This window comes from Phocoena sinus, chromosome 11 (genome assembly GCF_008692025.1).
Source record: "Phocoena sinus isolate mPhoSin1 chromosome 11, mPhoSin1.pri, whole genome shotgun sequence".
NCBI classification, from domain to species: Eukaryota; Metazoa; Chordata; class Mammalia; order Artiodactyla; family Phocoenidae; genus Phocoena; species Phocoena sinus.
Window position 1 is genome coordinate 90,700,575 of NC_045773.1, and position 19,190 is coordinate 90,719,764.

At 39.5% G+C, this 19,190-nt stretch overlaps 1 pseudogene; it reads right to left on the reverse strand.

The window, feature by feature from the left end:
- Positions 1-5,322, reverse strand: part of LOC116762206 — a 39,988-nt pseudogene extending 34,666 nt beyond the window's left edge.
- Between the last annotated feature and the right edge of the window lie 13,868 nt (positions 5,323-19,190).

Genomic DNA, 19,190 nt, shown 5'->3' on the forward strand with positions numbered 1-19,190 from the left:
TAGGGAGTTGAAGTTTTGTTCTAAGTGCCATACAAAGCCATTGGAAAATTTTAATCAGAGATGTAACATGATCCGCTTTACATTTTTTAAAGTACATTCTGGAGACTTCCAATTATGACAGCATGGCAGACTAGATGTCCTAAATGAAATCTAATCTGATTAAAATGTGAAATGAATCCCTCCTATTAAAAACAACTAAAAATTCTGGATAATTTTCTATGTTTAACCCTTTCAAGATTTTGCAAATAAGTAAGGAATTTGCAGATGCCAAAATGAAATGATACCAGGAATCCTACTTGGTACATGCCCGAAACTGGCTTTTATCCTAAGGGTGTTTGCAACTTTGGTGAACTTTAATCTCTGTTTTGATTGATGCTCAGGGCACAGAGAAGGAGATGAGGTCTAGGGTCCACCCAAGCTGGGAGTGTTATAGGGAACTCCTATATAAAGCTCAGATCCCCAAAGGCTGGATCTTAAAGAGTGAACAAGAAATAAAACCACAGTGCAGAAGGAGAAAGCAGGCACTCCCATACATTGTGACTGGGAGTATAAAGTAGTATAACAATTTTGGAAGATGGTCTGGCTGTTTCTTATAAAACCTAGTTTAATCCTACCCTATAACCCAGCAATTCTACTCCTGAGGTTTTTACCCAACAGAAATGAAAATATACGTTTGTATGTAAATGTTCATAGAAGCTTTATTTATAATAGCCCCAAACTCGAAATAGCCCAAGTGTTCATTAACCCAAGAATGGATAAACAAATTGTGGTGTATGTATACAATAGAATACTAACTAGCAATAAAAAGGAACAGACTAATGAAACATTTAACAACATGAATAAATCTCAAGAACATTACGCTAAGTGAAAGAAGATTCACTCAAAAGAACACAGTTGATTCTATTTATATGAAATTCTAGAACAAGCTAAAGTTACCTAAGGAGGAAAAAATCTGAACAATGGATATCGCTAGAGTTGGAGATAGGGAACATGGACTGACTTTAAAGAGGCATGAGAAAACGTTCCAGCATTATGTTAATGCTGTATATCTTATAGGATTAAAGCTCATAAAACAGAAAAATTAAAATGTGCGCATTTCATTTAAATTTTATGGATGTATACACACACACACACACACACATATACACGTATAAATATATATTTCTGTTTGATAATAAAAACAACAACAGATCACTCTTGCTATTTTGTGGTGGATGTGAATGGACCAAAAGGGTCAAGGGAAACCAGCTAGGAGGCTATTGCAGTGAATCAAGTGAAGCATGATGAGAACTTAGCCTAGAGTAACAGCAATGGAGGTCAGGGAAAGTGGTTGAATTCGTGATTTATTTTGGAGCTGGAGCCAATGTGAAATTGGATACAAGAGTTGAAGAAAAGATAGGAAATAAGAATGACTGCTAATATTTTAGTCTGTATTATTAGGTGGATAGAGGTGTCATTAATTGAGAAGAGGAAGATTAGGAAAGGAAAAATTTGATGGGGGAACACAAAAATTCTCTTTTCTGACCATTTCAGTTTTGATAGCTATTTGATATTAAAAGTGAAGATACCAAGTAGATAGATAGTATAATAATCTGAAGGAGAGGTCAGGACTTGAGATATAAATTAGAGAGTCTGAGCATATAGGTGATATAGTTCATCATTTGTAATATTAAAATATATGAAATGTTTAAATGCATATAACAGCTACCTAGTTATATAAATAGTGGTATTCATAGTAGAATATCATGTAGCCTAACAAGGGTGTAGGTTCACACAGGCTGATACTAAAGATGTTCAGGATATATTGTTAAATTTATTTATTTGTTTGTTTGTTATTGAAGTATAGTTGATTTACAATATTGTGTTAATTTCTGTTGTACATATTCTTAAATTTTAAAAGCAAATGGCATATGTATCATATAATTTGTATTAAAAAATCCCATATAAATGTTCATGCATGAATGGAAAATTTCTGGAAGATACATAAGCAGGTGTCAACAGTGGTTACTTGTCCGGAGACGAAGTAGAGGCATGATATGGGGATGGTGGATTTTGCTTATCCCTTTTTATTATGTCACATTTTACCTCAAATATGCATTTTATAAATAAATATCAAGTAAATTACCTAGGTGGTGATTATAGTGGTATTGTTTTTTCCAAAGGGGCTTCTGGTTATGATAGAAAGAGAATCAAATTAGGAAAATGTAAACCTAGTTTCTTCACTGACTCTTGTGACATCATAGGATCAGTCATCTCTTCTACATAGGCTTTAATTTTCTCCTCAGTGAAGCATCATCATTAAGCAAACAGCTCTCTGCATTCAAAGTCCTATCTAAGCTAATTTTGCCTTATGCTACATTCAATTCAGGCTTAATTACTTATACCACACACCAACACATGGACTCAAATACTCTGCTTTACATCAATCTGATCCAATCTATCCAAATCTATTCAATTCATCCAGTCTTAATCAATCATTCCAGTACTATTGATATTTAATTCAACAGGGCATCTACTCTGTCCCAGGCACTGTGTAAGTGACAAGACAATAACAGACAGTCCTAATCTTGACAAAAAGTCCCTGGTCTAGTCAAGGGACTAGAGCCATGTAAACGGTTATAACATCCTCTGCAATAATAGAAGCATAAAGAAATTCTGGAGGTGAAATAGAGGAAGCAGTGATGAACTCTATCTGGGAAGACTGGGGGAGGTTCCTTTGGTAGATTATATTACAGTTTACCAACATCTGTTTGCCCTTCCTGAGAGAAGATTCTACTTTCCCAAGCCACTGAAGTCACGCTTGGCCAAGAGACTTGCTCTGCCAACGGAGTATGAGAAGTGATATGTATCTCATTCATTCAAAAGTTTAAGACAAGTTTGTGCTTTGCTGTAATCTTTTCCCTCTGTCACCAGCCACATTCCAGATAGTCTCTGCCAGGGTATCGTGGGTCCTGGAGTGAAGATGACATGAAACAGCATGACAGCCAAACACAGTGGACGTGTGGCTTGACTGAGGTTCAAACTCTGTTATCATAAGCCACTGAGATTTGGGGATCTGTTCACAATGCGCACATTTCAGGGCTGATCAATGATGTTGGGCTGAGTCTTCCATACAAAGAAATTCAAGGCAGTAATTTGCTAAAATATCAGGGGTCAAGGGCACCAAAACCGTATCATTCATGAGCAAAGCAACCCAAGGTAGGTCCTAGGAAGGAGAGCACATTACCTTGATGTAGTTCACCTTTGTTTCAGAGATGAAACACATTTCTCTCTCAGTGAGTGATGATGAAACAATTTCTGTCATGTTATCCTTCTAATTTAGTTGCCACAATTGCAAAACTACACTTATGCATAAATTAGACATATTATAAGCAAACACTGTCCCTGACTTCAAGGTGGCTCTATCCTGAAAGGGGTAAGTCAAACACTCAACTTTATACAGAGACCCGATAAGCTATAAGTAAAAGGCAGTTTTTTTTCCTATTCAGCCTTTTGCAGTGAGAGCGGAAGAATCTGTTCCTTGGCCCAGACAGCTCTTTTGAATTTTCTAAAAGGACAGCCCTAGTGTCTAATAGGAGGTAGATGATGTGGAAGTGGAATGGTATTTTGGGAGCAAAGACCTTAGCTAAGATACCAGGTTTTGGGGCTCTTGGAACACTTGGCAGCAGCATCACTTGAATGACAACCAAAACATTTCATTAGGAATCTCATGACTTTTTCTTTTTTTCTTACCTCTCCTGTTTGTTCATGAAGCTGAATATTTTTTTCCAGATAGAAAATGAGATATTTCTGAATACTGGCATATTTTTGAAAAGATACAGTGCTTTAAATTCATGGACATTAACCTTAGTAGGCCTTGAGAGCTGCTTGTTAGTCCTACTCTGTTTCTCACCATAATCCCACTCTCCTAGACTTTTATCTTAGACCTTCACCTCCCTCCTCAAAACACAAAGTTGTGCTGCTTAAATTCTGGGGGCATGGAAGACCAAAAATAAACAAGCAAGCAAATATACTTATAGGTGATAAAGGTAATAACAAAGAATAAAGAAGGAAAAGGGTTAGAGTAGGATAGATACAGGTAGAAAGTGGGATGGTAGGTTTTTTTTTTTTTTTTTTGGCCTCACCATGTGGCACACAGGATCTTAGTTCCCCCACCCGAGATGGAACCTCCACTCCCTGCAGTGGAAGTGCAGAGTCTTAACCACTGCACCGCCATGGAGGTACCAGGTGGTGTCTTTGATTGGCAAGTCTGGGAAACTTCTCTGATAAGATGACATTTAAACAGAGAACTAGAGTAAGGGAAGTAAGCCATGTGGGCATTTGTAGGAAGATCATTCTGGGCACAGGGAACCACATGTGCAAAGGCCCTGGGGCAGGAGTGTGCTTGGTGTGTTCAAGGAAGACAGTGCAGCTAGAGTGGAGAATGTGAGGGGGAGAGTGGCAGGAGAGGAGGTCAGGGAGGTGGCAGGGAGTAACCAGAACACACAGAAGCTTTCAGACCATTCTTACCTTTGCTGTCCTCATTCTTAGCAAATGACGTTACCTTTTTTTTTTTTAATTTTCTTTATTTTTTTGGCTGCATTGGGTCTTAGTTGTGACACGCAGGATCTTTGGTTGCGGCACACACGGGCTCTTCATTGTGGCGTGCGAGATTCTCTCAAGTTATGGTGTACAGGTTTTTCTCTTTCTCGTTGAGGTGCACCGGCTCAGTAGTTGTGGCGCACGGGCGGGCTTAGCTGCCCCGCAGCATGTGGGATCTTGGTTCCCCAACGAGGGATCAAACCTGTGTCCCCCGCATTGGAAGGCAGATTCTTTACCACTGGACCACCAGGGAAGTCCTGACGTTACTTCTTATTGCATTGAAAAAATCGAACCAATCAAAAGAGAACTTTTACCTCATCACCCCACCTACCTCCCTATCTGCATCTGTACCCTTACAATTTGCCTTCTCTCCTCTGACTGTGGAGGACTACTCACACTCCAGCCTCATCATTTGAACACTAGATCACCCCCTCTGCCTGTCAGTGACATCGCTCCTGCAGTGGTCCACTCTCCTGCGGCATTAGTATTTTCTCTCTACTGGATAAATTGTTTCATTGCTATAATCTTCTACCTTAAAACATCCTCCTTTGATCCCTGCTCATTTTGTTTCTCTTAACAGGAAAATGTTCTCCATCTTTCTTGTCTGTACTTACCATCACGATTCCTTTTATCTCGTTCATTCCTGAGCCCAGTACCAACCAACTTTTGCTCCCAACCCTTCTCAACATCTTTCTTAACAAGCTCATCAGTAACTTCCACGTTGCCAAATCCATTGTTCATCCATTGCTCATTTCCAAATTCTCATCTTTCTTAGCCGATCCACAGCACTTAACACAGTCGATTACTTCCTCCTTCTTAAGGCATTTTCTCCACGCGATCTCTTAATTTTCTTTAGCAGCTGCTCCTCTACTCTCCTTTCCTGGAACTTCCTTTTCTTCCTCACCTCTAGGTGTTGGGACAGGACCACGGGGCTCAACCCTCAGCTGGCTCCTGGTCACCATCAAAACGCATGCCATAGGTGATCTCATCCAGGTCCATGATTTAAATACATTTTTATCTTTATGACTTATGCATAGCTAGAATAGCTAGATTTTTCTGCAAAATACCCTCAAATCTCAGTGCTGTAGGAAAATAAAGATTTGCTTCTCTTTCACTCTAAGTGTCCATCAGGAGTCAGCAGGGATATCTGTTAACTGTGGTCACTCAGAGATCCAAGCTGACACATATGTCCACGATCACGTAGGCAGGAAAAGCAGACACAGTGAGCTCTCAAAGCCTCTGCCTGAAGTGACAGAATCATTTCTGTTCCCATTTCATTGGCTGGATCAAGTCCCGTGGCTATGCCTAACTTTAAGGGGGCAGGGAATACAGTCACATCGTGGACCTAGAAGAAGCAAACCAGAAATATTGGTCAATAGCTCTAATGATGACAACAATTCTCACAGTTTTATCTCAGACCCTGTCATCTCTGCTAAACTCTAGATTAGTGTATCAACCTGCCTGCTTGACATCTTGGCTACTTAACAGACAACTCAAACTTAGTACATCCAAGTCAAAATTCTTGGTTTGTCTCTTGCCTTCACCTCATGTTACCGAATTTGTCCTTGCTTTGATTCTGCCTTCTTGTTAAGTAGTCGTTCCATCCTACCTGCTACTCAGGCCAAAACCTTGGAGTCATCTTTGACTACTTTCTGTTTCCCAAACCTCACACTGTTTCTATCTGCCAATACTATTGACTCTTAACTGAAATATATACAGCATTTGACCTCTTCTCACCTTATTATGACCATCTAGTGCAAACTGCTATCATCTCCTGTGTGGACAACTGTGATAGTCTGCTAACTGGTCTCCCTGGTTCCCTGTTTGCTCCCCGACAGTCTATCCTTCAAACAGAAGGAAGAGGAATCCTCCCGAAACTTCGCTATATTTGACCTTGCCCGGGCTCAGAACCTGTCAGTGGCTCCCTATCTCACCCGCAGTAAAATCCAAAGTCATCATGGTCTGTAAAGTTATACCATGTTGTGGCTGCTCCCTGCCACCTTGCTGACTTCCTCTCCTGCCACTCTCCCCCTTACTTTCTCCACTCTAGCTGCTCTTTCTTCCTTGCCCAACACACCAAGCGCACTCTTACAGCAGTGCCTTTGCACGTGCAGTTCCCTGTACCGTGAATGGTCTTCCTACAAATGCCCACATGGCTTACTCCCTTACATCCTCTTGTTCCTGGTTTAAATGACACCAGAGAAACTGATAAGATGTCACTACCCCCCTTCCCACCTCTATTGCTCTCAATCCCTTTTCCTTTTTTCTCCTTTGTCATTACTTTTTCACCTACTGGAAGAGCGTATTTACTTGTTTGTTTATTTTTGGTCTCCCTTCCTCCCAGAATGTAAGCCCCATGAGTACCAAAGCTGTATGTTTTTCTACTTTCATGTCCCCAGTGCCTAAAACAATGCCTAGCACATATTAAACAATAAATATTTGTCAAATGAATAATTGAGAAAAGCAATGAAAATGTCTAACCTTTATTGAATGCTTACTCCTTGCCTTTCTCAACGCTTTACATTATTGTACTTCATGAGGCATCATCCCCCTCTTACAGAGGAGGAAATAGAGACTTACAGAGGGTATGTAACTTGCCTAAGGTCACTCAGCTAGCACATGGTGGAGCCCAGTCTCAGTCCCAGCTCAGTCTGCCTCCAAATCCGAGCTCCTGATGACCTTGTCCTGCCATGATTTTGGCAAACTCCCTAGTGAGCAATCTATTAATGCACTCTTAAATTAGAACCTAAAAGTAAGGAAGGATTAATATTTAAATGTTACCATAAAGAAGAACTAGACATATCTAGAAGATTATGAACTCTAAATGGAATGAAAAATCGATTTGGAAATTCTGTTGATTTTCAGTCTTCCATATTGGGTCTAAAACCAGGCAGATAACATTTTTATACTTAAACAGTGACCTGATATAAAGCCTAAGGCCCCAAAATAACTTGGTGCCCTTGACCAGTGTTGAAGGGACAAACAAACAAGCAAACCTCTGGTCAAGTTTCTCTCCTCCCTCCCTCCCTCCCTTCCTTCGTTCCTTCCTTTCTCTCTCTTTCTCTCTTTCCTTCTTTTTCTCTTTCTATCGCAGTATAATTGACACATTGGTCAAATGTGTTTCTGACCAGCTTTTGACCCTAACAAATTATGCTGGCAGAAATGATTGTTGTATGCTGAATGCATCTTCTAAAATTGCTTCTGATCTAAGCTATCTGTTGGTGTTACTGGAAAGTTCAGAGAGCGCTGCGTCACCCTGAGCATATTCGGTTTCCCTGGAAGGAGGGCATCATTGGCTCTGTCTTTTACAAACAGCAACATTTCTTATTAATAGGGTTCTTTCTGTACAGGGCCATGGATTATTGATGGATCTCACTGTTAGGCGAGGCCCCTGTTGCCCCAAATATGACACAGCTTTTCAGCCTCATTTCGGCAGGCCCAGACATCCCCTCCAGCAGCCCACGTGTGTACCTGCCCCAGGCAATGTGAGGGTGGCTCTTGTTCAAGCTACATATCAGAGGAAGAGCAGCTTTCTCCTGGCTGAGTGAATAGAGAGAGGAGAGGGGAGAGATGCTGGTGTTGTCATCTCCCTGGACAGACACTACCCCTTGGGTGCCTCTCAAGTTGACCAGAAAGCTCTCACTGGACCCTGAATCTTTTTTTTTTTTTTCAATTTTAATATACTTAACCTGCTATTTTATTTTATTTTTTTTAATTGAAGTAAAGGGACCCATAATCTTAACTGTAACCTATCAGCACCAAATACCTTCTCTTCAAGCTCTTTCTCATGTCTTTCTTCCCTTAGTGTAGGCATTTTAATACATGTAAAAATGCACTGAAACACGCAAAGGGCTAGAAGCTCTATTGTAAGATAAGGTAGTCACCAAAGGAACGCTTTTAAAATTATTTTTCCTATCTCCTTTTAATACATGCTTTAAGAGCTGCCCTGGTAGGAGGGACCTGAACTAAAATCATAGTGTCACCATAACTGGAAGAAAGGAACTCCTGAAGTTGCCTAGCCAAACTCTTTACAGATGAGGAAACAGAAGACAAAGAAGTAAGGGATTTACACAAGCACGTAATGGTGATAACTGGTGGGACATGGATTAAACCTGTAGCCCTTGACCTCCCACTCCATCGTCCTGCTAAGTGTATAGGCTGCTGGCTTCCTCTGGATGTAGGTTCCTGCCATTTAGTGTCATGGTTCACTCTGTGCTCTCTAGATCTGGCCATTTTTCCTCCAGTGCATATCCCAACTCTAGGAATTTGGACTCACATCCTAACATCTGGCTAGTTGGTTATCAGATTTAGAAAAGTGTCAGTCTCCTAAAAAGTTGGGTGCTAAATTATATCTAATAACTATTTAACATACCCTACTGACATCTGAATTTCTATTTTGTTATTAAAACTAGTAACCTCTTATACAGCTATACCCCAGGGCTCTACCGCTCATAACACAGCACACGGATTCCTACATTTCAAACATGAGCAACTATAGCCACAGAAAGAAGAGAACTTATTACTTACAAATTAGGTATTAGGATGAAAAAGGCATTAAAGGCAAATGAATTTACATTGAAAAAAAAACTTTATTTATATGGCAGTTTTAAAGATAGCACCAAATACTTTTTATTCCTCCCATCAAGAGGTGGGGTCTAAGTCCCCTGCCACTGAGTCTAGGTTGGCCTTAGTGACTCACTTAGAATCCACAGAATGTAGCACAAGCAATGCTATGTAACTTGTTGGGCTGGGACAAGAAAGGTCATGCAGCTTTCACCTTGTTCACTGGAGTTCTGAGCTGTTGTGTAGAAAATCAGACAGCCCTGAGACTGCCATGCTGGAGCTATCACCTTGGAAGTGATCCTCCAGGGCCCAGCTGTTTGGGTCACTGTGCGTTCCAGACACCTTGGCCATTCTAATCATGCCTGCTGATGGAGTGCAGACACTGTATAGCAGAGAAGGGCTGTCCCCTCTGTGCCCTTTCTGAATTTCTGACCACAGGACAGCAAACATGAACAAATAGCTGTTTTTGATTTTGCATCCCTAGGTTTTGGGGTGGTCTGTTATACTGCAATAGACACTGGAACAGTTAAACAGTTTAATGTTTCTCTTTGTTCAGAGTTACAATTCTTCACCCTATGGTGACATTATTTTTATTTTCTCACCCTTAGAGAATACTTCGCATCATTCTTTGATGCACTTGCATGTTCCCATAGTCTCTTTACAGCTTTTATGCTTGGATTCATGTCTGCGTTAACTGACTTCTCCTCTGTGTCTGAAGAATCTATACACACCTACTAGCTATATCTAACAACATAACTGAAATCGCGAAAATGATTACAGTTTTATGGTAACCATTTTAAATAATTCCTCTGGAATAAATATAAGAAAGATAACTGATCTGTAAAACAGGAAACATTTTAAGAAACCAGTTCCCACCATTTTAGTTACTCCTTCTTTATTCTATCAAAGATTTTTAAAAAGTCATTTATTCAAAGATCACATAAAAATTAATAATGTCAAGGGAATGTTAGCTGCCAGATATTGGCTATTACCCAAAGAAAAATTCCAGAAAGATGTAGTATATTTAACATGCCTTATACATAGAAAATGCCCAGTGATGTCCAATGAAGATTAAAATTTTAGTTTTGATATCACTGTAACAGAAAAGGAAAATGGACAAAAAAAGAATAAGAATGACTCTGGAAATGAAAAATAATTACAACTTTAGTTTTTAAATTGTAATCTGTAGAATCCACTGGCTATATCACTTGTCTGCCCCAGGGCTATGAAGTGCTGAGCTGATGCTGTTTGGAACTGCAGGATCTCAAATATGACACCAATTCATCGTTTAGAGTTATAGAGCTTCTACCCTTCTAGCACAAACTATTTCTATCAGGATCCAAACTTTTATCTAATTAGCAATAGCTGGAAAGAGTTTGCCCTTTGCAACTGGGAGATGTGCGTGTGTGTGTGTGTGTGTGTGTGTGTGTGTGTGTGTGTGTGTGTTCAACTATTCTTTCTGGCAGAGTATAATCAATGTAGGTTTTTATAAAATACATTCAGAGACAGCAACTGATCTGATTGAGAAGACAGTCAAAATGAGTAAATCCAGTTCGAATGGACCTTGCTTGTTGATTTTCCCCTCATCTCAAGAACCTGTACTTAATTAGGTATACAAAAAGTTCCCATTTACTTCAAAGCATAGTGGGTATGTATTTCTGTACAAGCAAGAGATTTACCTTCGATATTGGTTGATATCATTCTTTGGAATAATACTCTTAATAGCATACTAGCAACACAACGATAGTTTAACAGATTTGTTCTAATTTCCGAGGTTAATATAGAAGAGAGTAATACTGGCCAACCCCACAGAGAACCAGGGGATTACCCAGGACATCTGACTTTTGGAGCATTTCTTGAGTGGGAATAAATGAGTGACGGCTGCTGAGCCAGAAGCTCCTAGCTGTGCCTAGCAGTGTGGCATCCCCAAAGTTTTCAGAGGTCCTCAAGCCCTTATTACATAATTTATTTGAAAAGACCCTCAAACTAAAATTATGTTTTTTCTCTTAATCACTCAGAGTCCATCATGTTAAGAAAATCTGGTAACCCCACAGAACCACTAAAATTCTCTCAAAAGAATTACCCTGAGGCATGACAATCACATTGATTACAAAAGCTTAGAATCAACTACAGGTATTGGTGATAGGCAAGTGAAACCAAAGAGTTTCCAATACGAAGTGAAATTTGTCACCAGCCTGTAGCATTTACCTTTCTGTACACAGTGGGGATGCCAGTAAACATTTTATCCAACCGAGAGGGTGTTACATAAGCTTGGTGAGTCTGCTGCCGCAGAGAATGTGCATTTCTAAGGGGAGAAATCTCTTGTTTTGAACAATTAAGTGCCCTGTGGTTCTCTCTGGCGTTTCCTGTGCAAGCCTCTTAAGTGTCTCATCCTTGCAGAAATGCATGAGTTGATTCATGCAATGCACAGGTTGTAGGAATGCTGAGATGATTTCTTTTCTTCATAGATTTCAGGGCTAAGTTTGCAAATGCACTTTTATAATGGTTACGTTCCCTCCCCACATCGGCGTGCTGAAATGTCTCACTCTGAGAGAACCGAGAGACAACTACTGTGCCAGAAGTGGCAGCTGGGAAAGATTTAAAAAAATCAGATAAAGGAAGCAAGGGCTGAAAGGTAAGACAGACAGCTGGGAGATTTAAGGGACGCGGCTTCTAAGCAGCTGAAAGAGACAGCAGTCCAGAGCGAGAATGTTTGCAAGATAAGAGGTTTTGTACAATCTGAAGAAATATGCCAAAGATGATAAGAAATGCAGCTGTTATGAAAGTGTGAATTATCAAGATTCCCGGTATGCCCAGGACATAAAGCCATTCCACATGTGTGCTTGAGGGGCAAGCACAGGGACTTCTTTCACTGGACAGTCTCACTCCTCAGACTCCAAGTGAAGACCCTGTGTGTACCTCCCATTCAGCCCTTCCCAAGCTGCTATGGCTCCTGTTTCCCACGCTATTTCTTCTTCAAGTTCTCCTTTCCTCCTTAATCTTTTCTTAACTGGCATTGAGACAGTCAAGCTCCCTACTCAAGCTCATTCATGGCAGATGACTTGAATCACACACCTTTAATAACTATACCCTACATTTAAATCCCATGTTATTATTATTAAGATGGCATTATTAAAAGTTTATAATTGTTTGGCACTCTTTGACATATACTCATTCAATTTTATATTTTACTACAATAATAAATCACAGTATAACACTTTTCCCAAAAAAGCATAAGTGGATGGAGGTCAAGATGACTGAATAGTCATTATAACCCTTAGTACTGTGACTACATAAATGCTGACAACAGAAATTAAATTCAGAAAATGAGCACAGAGGCATTTGTGCTATGCTATCTTTCTGTATATCTTTATATATTTTTAAGCATTTTAATCATGTAAATAACTTGCCTTGGAGTCCTTAAATTAGGTTGTGAAGGGTCTATAGAATTGAAATCATGTTTGTTAAACTTGCCTTAGAATTTCTGAGACAATTTCTAGTGACACAGAAAGAGACTGCTATAATAATCCAGTGGCAGGTAGTCTTTGGCATCATCCAGACCTGGGTTTCAACTTACAGTTCTACCACCTTCAGTTATGACTTTAGGCAAACTACATTAGCCTCCACGTCAAGTGAAGATAATAATGCCAAGTCTATAGTGAGGCTGTGAGGATTTAAGATAATGTATGCAGTTACTTACAATTGCCAAGATATGGAAGCAACCTAAGTGGCCATCAACAGGGGAATGGATAAAGAAGATGTATATATATACAATGGAATGCTACTCAGCCATAAAAAAGAATGAAATAATGCCAACATGGATGGACTTGGAGGGCATTATTCTAAGTGAAATAAATCAAAGACAAATACTGTGTGATATCACTTATACCTGGGATCTAAAAAAAATACAACTAGTGAGTAAAACAGAAAAGAAGCAGATATATAGATAAGAGAACAAACTAGTGGGTACCAGTGGGGAGAGGGAAGAGGGGAAAGGCAAGATAGGGGTGGGAGAGTAAGAGGTACAAACTATTCTGTAGAAAATCACATACAAGGGTTTATTGTACAACATGGGGAATAAAGCCAATATTTTATAATAGCTATAAATGGAGTAAAACCTTTAAAAATTGTGAATCATTATATTGTACACCTGTAACATGTAATATTGTATGGCAACTATACTTCAATTAAAAAAAGAAAAGAAAAAAATAATGCATGCAGTGTCTGGCATAAGTGGATGCCCAGTAAACGGTAGCCAAAAATCTAGACATTTAAAGTAAAGAAGTGTACAATGGTAATAAACAGAAAAGTGTTCAATTTGATGCTATTATCAGTATTCCTTTTCTGATACAGATCTATCAGTATTTCTTTTCTGACACAGAATGACTCTTTGAAAGTGACAGCAGGGGCTGCAGGGAAAGCACCAATCAAAGGATCTGTGAGGTAAGATTGTGTGTGTGTGTGTGTGTGTGTGTGTGTGTGTGTTAGCTTCTGCTTTATAACAAAGTGAATCAAAGCTATACGTATACATATATCTCCATATCCCTTCCCTCTTGTGTCTCCCTCCCACCCTCCCTATCCCACCCCTCTAGGTGGTCACAAAGCACCGAGCTGATCTCCCTGTGCTATGAGGCTGCTTCCCACTAGCTATCTATTTTACATTTGGTAGTGTATATATGTCCATGCCACTGTCTCACTTCGTCCCAGCTTATCCTTCCCCCTCCCCGTGTCCTCAAGTCCATTCTCTAAGTCTGCATCTTTATTCCTGTCCTGCCTCTAGGTTTATCAGAACCATTTTTTTTTTAGATTCCATATATATGTGTTAGCATATGGTATTTGTTTTTCTCTTTCTGACTTACTTCACTCTGTATGACAGTCTCTAGGTCCATCCACCTCACTACAAATAACTCAATTTTGCTTCTTTTTATGGCTGAGTAATATTCCATTGTATGTGTGTGCCACATCTTCTTTACCATTCATCTGTTGATGGACACTTAGGTTGCTTCCATGTCCTGGCTATTGTAAATAGAGCTGCAATGAACATTGTGGTACGTGACTCTTTTTGAATTATGGTTTTCTCAGGGTATATGCCCAGTAGTGGGATTGCTGGATCATATGGTAGTTCTGGTTTTAGTTTTTCAAGGAACCTCCATACTGTTCTCCATAGTATCAATTTACATTCCCACCAACAGTGCAAGAGGGTTCCCTTTTCTCCACAATCTCTCCAGCATTTATTGTTTGTAGGTGTTTTGATGATGGCCATTCTGACTGGTGTGAGGTGATAACTCATTGCAGTTTTGATTTGTATTTCTTTAATGATTAGTGATGTTGAGCATCCTTTCATGTGTTTGTTGGCAATCTGTATATCTTCTTGGGAGAAATGTCTGTTTAGGTCTTCTGCCCATTTTTGGATTGGGTTGTTTTTTTGATATTGAGCTGCACGAGCTGCTTGTAAATTTTGGAGATTGATCCTTTGTCAGTTGCTTCATTTGGAAATATTTTCTCCCATTCTGAGGGTTGTCTTTTGGTCTTGTTTATGATTTCCTTGGCTGTGCAAAAGCTTTTAAGTTTCATTAGGTCCCATTTGTTTATTTTTGTTTTTATTTCCATTTCTCTAGGAGGTGGGTCAGAAAGGATCTTGCTGTGATTTATGTCATAGAGTGTTCTGCCTATGTTTTTCTCTAAAAGTTTGATAGTGTCTGGCCTTACATTTAGGCCTTTAATCCATTTTGAGTTTATTTTTGTGTATGGTGCTAGGGTGTGTTCTAATTTCATTCTTTTACATGTTGCTGTCCAGTTTTCTCAGCACCACTTATTGAAGAGGCTGTCGTGAGGTAAGATTTTGTACTTAAAATCCCCCTCTGAGTTGTGCTGGGAATTCAGACACTTGCTTCAACTTCCCACTTGGCCAGTTACACTCTCCCAGTGCATTACCTTTCCATCGAGCATTGGTTTATGCCAAGCACGTTGCTGATCACGATCAATGATAAGCATATGGAGTGTTTTTATTTAATTAATTAATTAAATTGAGGTATAGTTGATTGCAATATTGTATGTTTCAGGTGTATAACACAGTGTTTCACAATTTTAAAAGATTCTACTCCATTTATAGTTACTATAAAATATTGGCTGTATTTCCTGTGCTGGGCAATCTATCCTGTGGCTTATTTATTTTATACATAGTAGTTTGTACCTCTTAAACGATTATTCCTATGTTGCCCCTTCCCCTCTCCCCATTGGTAATAACCACTAGTTTGTTCTCTATGTGGAGTGTTTTAAAAATATCATTGATGAAGTAGCAATAGTGCAGAAAATCGGCATTAAATCTTTTAATATGGTTCCCTACTGATAAGCAGGTACGGAAAGTACAGTTAGATGTCAGGGTAAAGGTCAAAAGAGTGGATTCGGTCGTATTTGGGAATGAATCAAACATGTTCAGAGCGACGCTGAAAGCTTCCTCAGCCCTCTGGAATCTTCTACCCCCATTCTTCTCAGAATTCATACCTACGCGCAGGAATTTTGCCTCCACTCATTCAGTGGTCACTTGCTCATATGTCCCAGGAGATTGAGGACAGGTGCTAAGGAACCCAGGGGAAGCGCATAGGGTTCACTAGAAAGAACAGGGTCAGGAAGCAGTGTGTTTTCAGGCCACCCCAACTTGAAATCCCGGTTCTGCACCACGCTGAATTTGTGGCTTTGGGCAGGCTGCTTACTGCTCAATGGGGATACCATTGCTTACCTTATGTTTAATGAGGATTACGTACACGCACCTGGTACATGGTGTGTGGTTAGTGGTGCAGGCCGCTTCCCTCGCATCCCTTCGCAAACTTTCTGTTATTTCTCCGAAGGCCCATCAACAGGAGCGACCAGCATCACATCGAGGCAGAAGCAGCAAAGCACGTGCAAACACCGATGTGAAGAGCTCACCTTTCTCAGCCACAAATGACCTTTTCATACGTAGAAGGAAAGTATACTGGTTAGCAAGGTAAGCACATTTTCTTTAATCTTCCTCCTCTCTTTTCTGACTCGCTTGTCTGCTTAAAATGGAAAGTGAGGATAGATCAAAGAATTCCACTGTTCCTTATTCCTGGAGGCCCAAGGGCCCTGATGAAGCTCTATCTGATCCTACCAAAGGCACCATAATTGTCTGTTTCTACCAGCTTTCAGTTACAAAAAATATACTCCTTTTTCTTAAACATCTAAACCTTGCAAGCATAGTTCAAAAGTTCAGCTGTTGTCCTGCCTTTTATTTAACTAGAAAACTAGATATCTAATTCGTGTCCTTTAAATGACCCCCCACCCTCTCACCCCCAGATGAAGTCTCCTGCCAGCCAGCCAGCCCCTCTCCGGCTCTTGCCCACAGCAGCCCCCTTAGCGTCAAGTCCTCACCTCGTGCGATCCGGCCCACGTGACCCCCACTCCTTCATCTCATCCCCTTTCACTTGTTTTTCAGGGAAGCTTTTTTCTTCATTATTTTCTTCTACTTCCTTTGCACATCACTCTTTTCTCAAATTTCAAAATGTACATAAGCAAATGCAGGATGGAAGCGCGTACTCTTAAGACTCTCCAAAGGCATCTTCTCTATCTCCTTCGCCTCACCTGAGGCACCTACGGCACAGGTGGCACAGCTAAGAGTCAGAGTATTCAGAAAGTAAACAAGTTCATACCTGGTTGGGACTGTCAGATGAACATAGTATAAAAATAGAGCTAAACCACAACTTTCTACTTGGCAAAACTATGTTTTTGTATTTCACGCTCATTTTGGAAGTCAGTCTTGAGATATTTGTCCTTTTAGGAACACATTATCTGAACTTTTAAATGAAAAGAAATAATGATTGCTACTCAATCCCCGTTATGATGTAATCAGAATGACCTCTAAGTGTGGAAAAATGGAATACAATACACAGCCTCCAACTCACTTAAACTGTATTGATAGTTTAGTGGTAGCATCTTGAATTTAAAAAATAATTGCATTCATCTTCTGGGAGACAAGTGACTGGAAAGAAGGGTACTTTCTGAATAAGTTGGTCAAGAATGACCAAATACTGTGCAATTCTGAGACAGAACTAATTTATGATATCAAAGCTAAAAATCCTTTTTCTTATCTAAAATTTCTAAAATGCTTATACATGCATGTATTGTCTGATATCCTTCTCATTTTGGTTTACGACTGAGATTTCAAAGTCTGGAATGTAAATGACTTAGCTAAAATCATTACTGAACTTCTAAAATTCAACTCAGAACAAATATCCAAAATGAAACCTCTTCTGTATGAAGTGCTTAAGCAAAACAAAGTTAGAATTTCCATGGAAACAGCCTGGAACTCTTGAAGGAAAAGAGAGTACAAAAGTAAGCATGAAAATGCATTTATTTATTTTTTGGTTCCTCTGTACCTCTGCCCCTGCAAACTTCAGGCTGTCATCTTAATGAACACTTTCAAGCCTCAGAGGGAATTAAGAAGAACAATATTTGACAGGAGTGAGGAAGGAGCTAAATATAGTTCCCCTGTGAGAGAAATATATTCCATAATCTTCTCCTCTCCCCTTCCTTCCCCTGAGCAATCTCTCCATCTTTCAATGTGATTTTTGTGCCGCTCTTGCTGTACAGCAAGTTTAGCTGTGACTTGGTTGGGACAGAACGAAGGTAACATCGTGAGATACTTTTGTCCTATTTTGGGAGGATCATTTCATACCAGACAACTGCTGAGGTCAATTTCCAAATTAATATTGTATATATTCCCACAGTATAATTTCCATCTGCCTAATAGTTCAGAATTTCTAAAATGCTCTCATATCAGTTAACTCATTTGATCAGTACAGTCTGAGAGGTAAACAAATCAACTATGTTGAGTATCAGCTTACACGTTACCAGGACACAAGGGTTCAAGATCACCCTGCTCGTAAGTAAAGAAACCAGAACTTGGCCAGCAATTTGGATCGCAGACCATTGCCTTCTCCGACTATACAAATACAACTAACCTCCTGGCCACAGTAGACATTGTTTCATGGGTACTCTCCCCTCTTCATTAGAAATTAAGAACTTTTATTTATTTTAAAAATACATGCTTTAGCATTATAAAGTAAAAATCTCGCCCTCTCTATAACTGCTAATATTGATCAGTAAATACCTCCAAGAAAGGTATAGTCAGGGATACATGGACTTTTGACTTCCCTGAGTGTGGCTATTTCTGACAAGCTTTTCCCAGAACCTATTTTTAATTGATAAATCAAGTAATGTTTCCTTTTAAAGCTCAGCAATCAATACATGACTTACAGAGGACAAAAGTGACCTTTTGTAAATCTGAAACATTAAATGTTGAACTTGTCTTTTGGAATAATCATTGATGCATTGGCTGAATAAAGTAACTTAGAAAATTATTTTACTGATCCAAGATAATACCTTGGGGTGCAATAAAATCTCTCCCTAGGGGTATGGTGGTATCTATTTTCTTTGGAAAATTAAAGGCAGTTAAGGTTGGGGATGATGATGGCTCTAAATAGGATGATAGTTATCATCAAGTACAAAGTCTGGGACCTCCCTGGTGGTCCAGCGGTTTTGATTCTGTGCTTCCAATGCAGCGGACGCCAGTTCCATCCCTGGTCAGGGAACTAAGATCTCACATGCCGTGCGGCCAAAAAAAAAAAGAAAGCATGATGGAATCTGTTATTATAAATTTCTGCTGCTTATAATTTTTGAAAACTAATGGAATTCAATAAAAGATATCATATCATGCATTTGGGAAATATTAAGACCAAGGGACCAACAGACAATCCATTCCATAATTAACATAACATGTATACTTTAAGACAATATGACAGTCATTCATTTGACGTTCTAAGACACACATTATTAGATATGGCCACATCACTGTGGACAAAAATTAAAAAACAGAAACATTCCAAGAGGTGACTTCCTATTTGGTTAGCTTTCACTATAGGGCATTACAACAAGTGCTACCAGTAATCAGTTATCTAGATAAATAGTAATATATTTGACTGTGCCAAGTAGTTGATAAAGTTTAATACTTAAATAACCATGTAAGACAG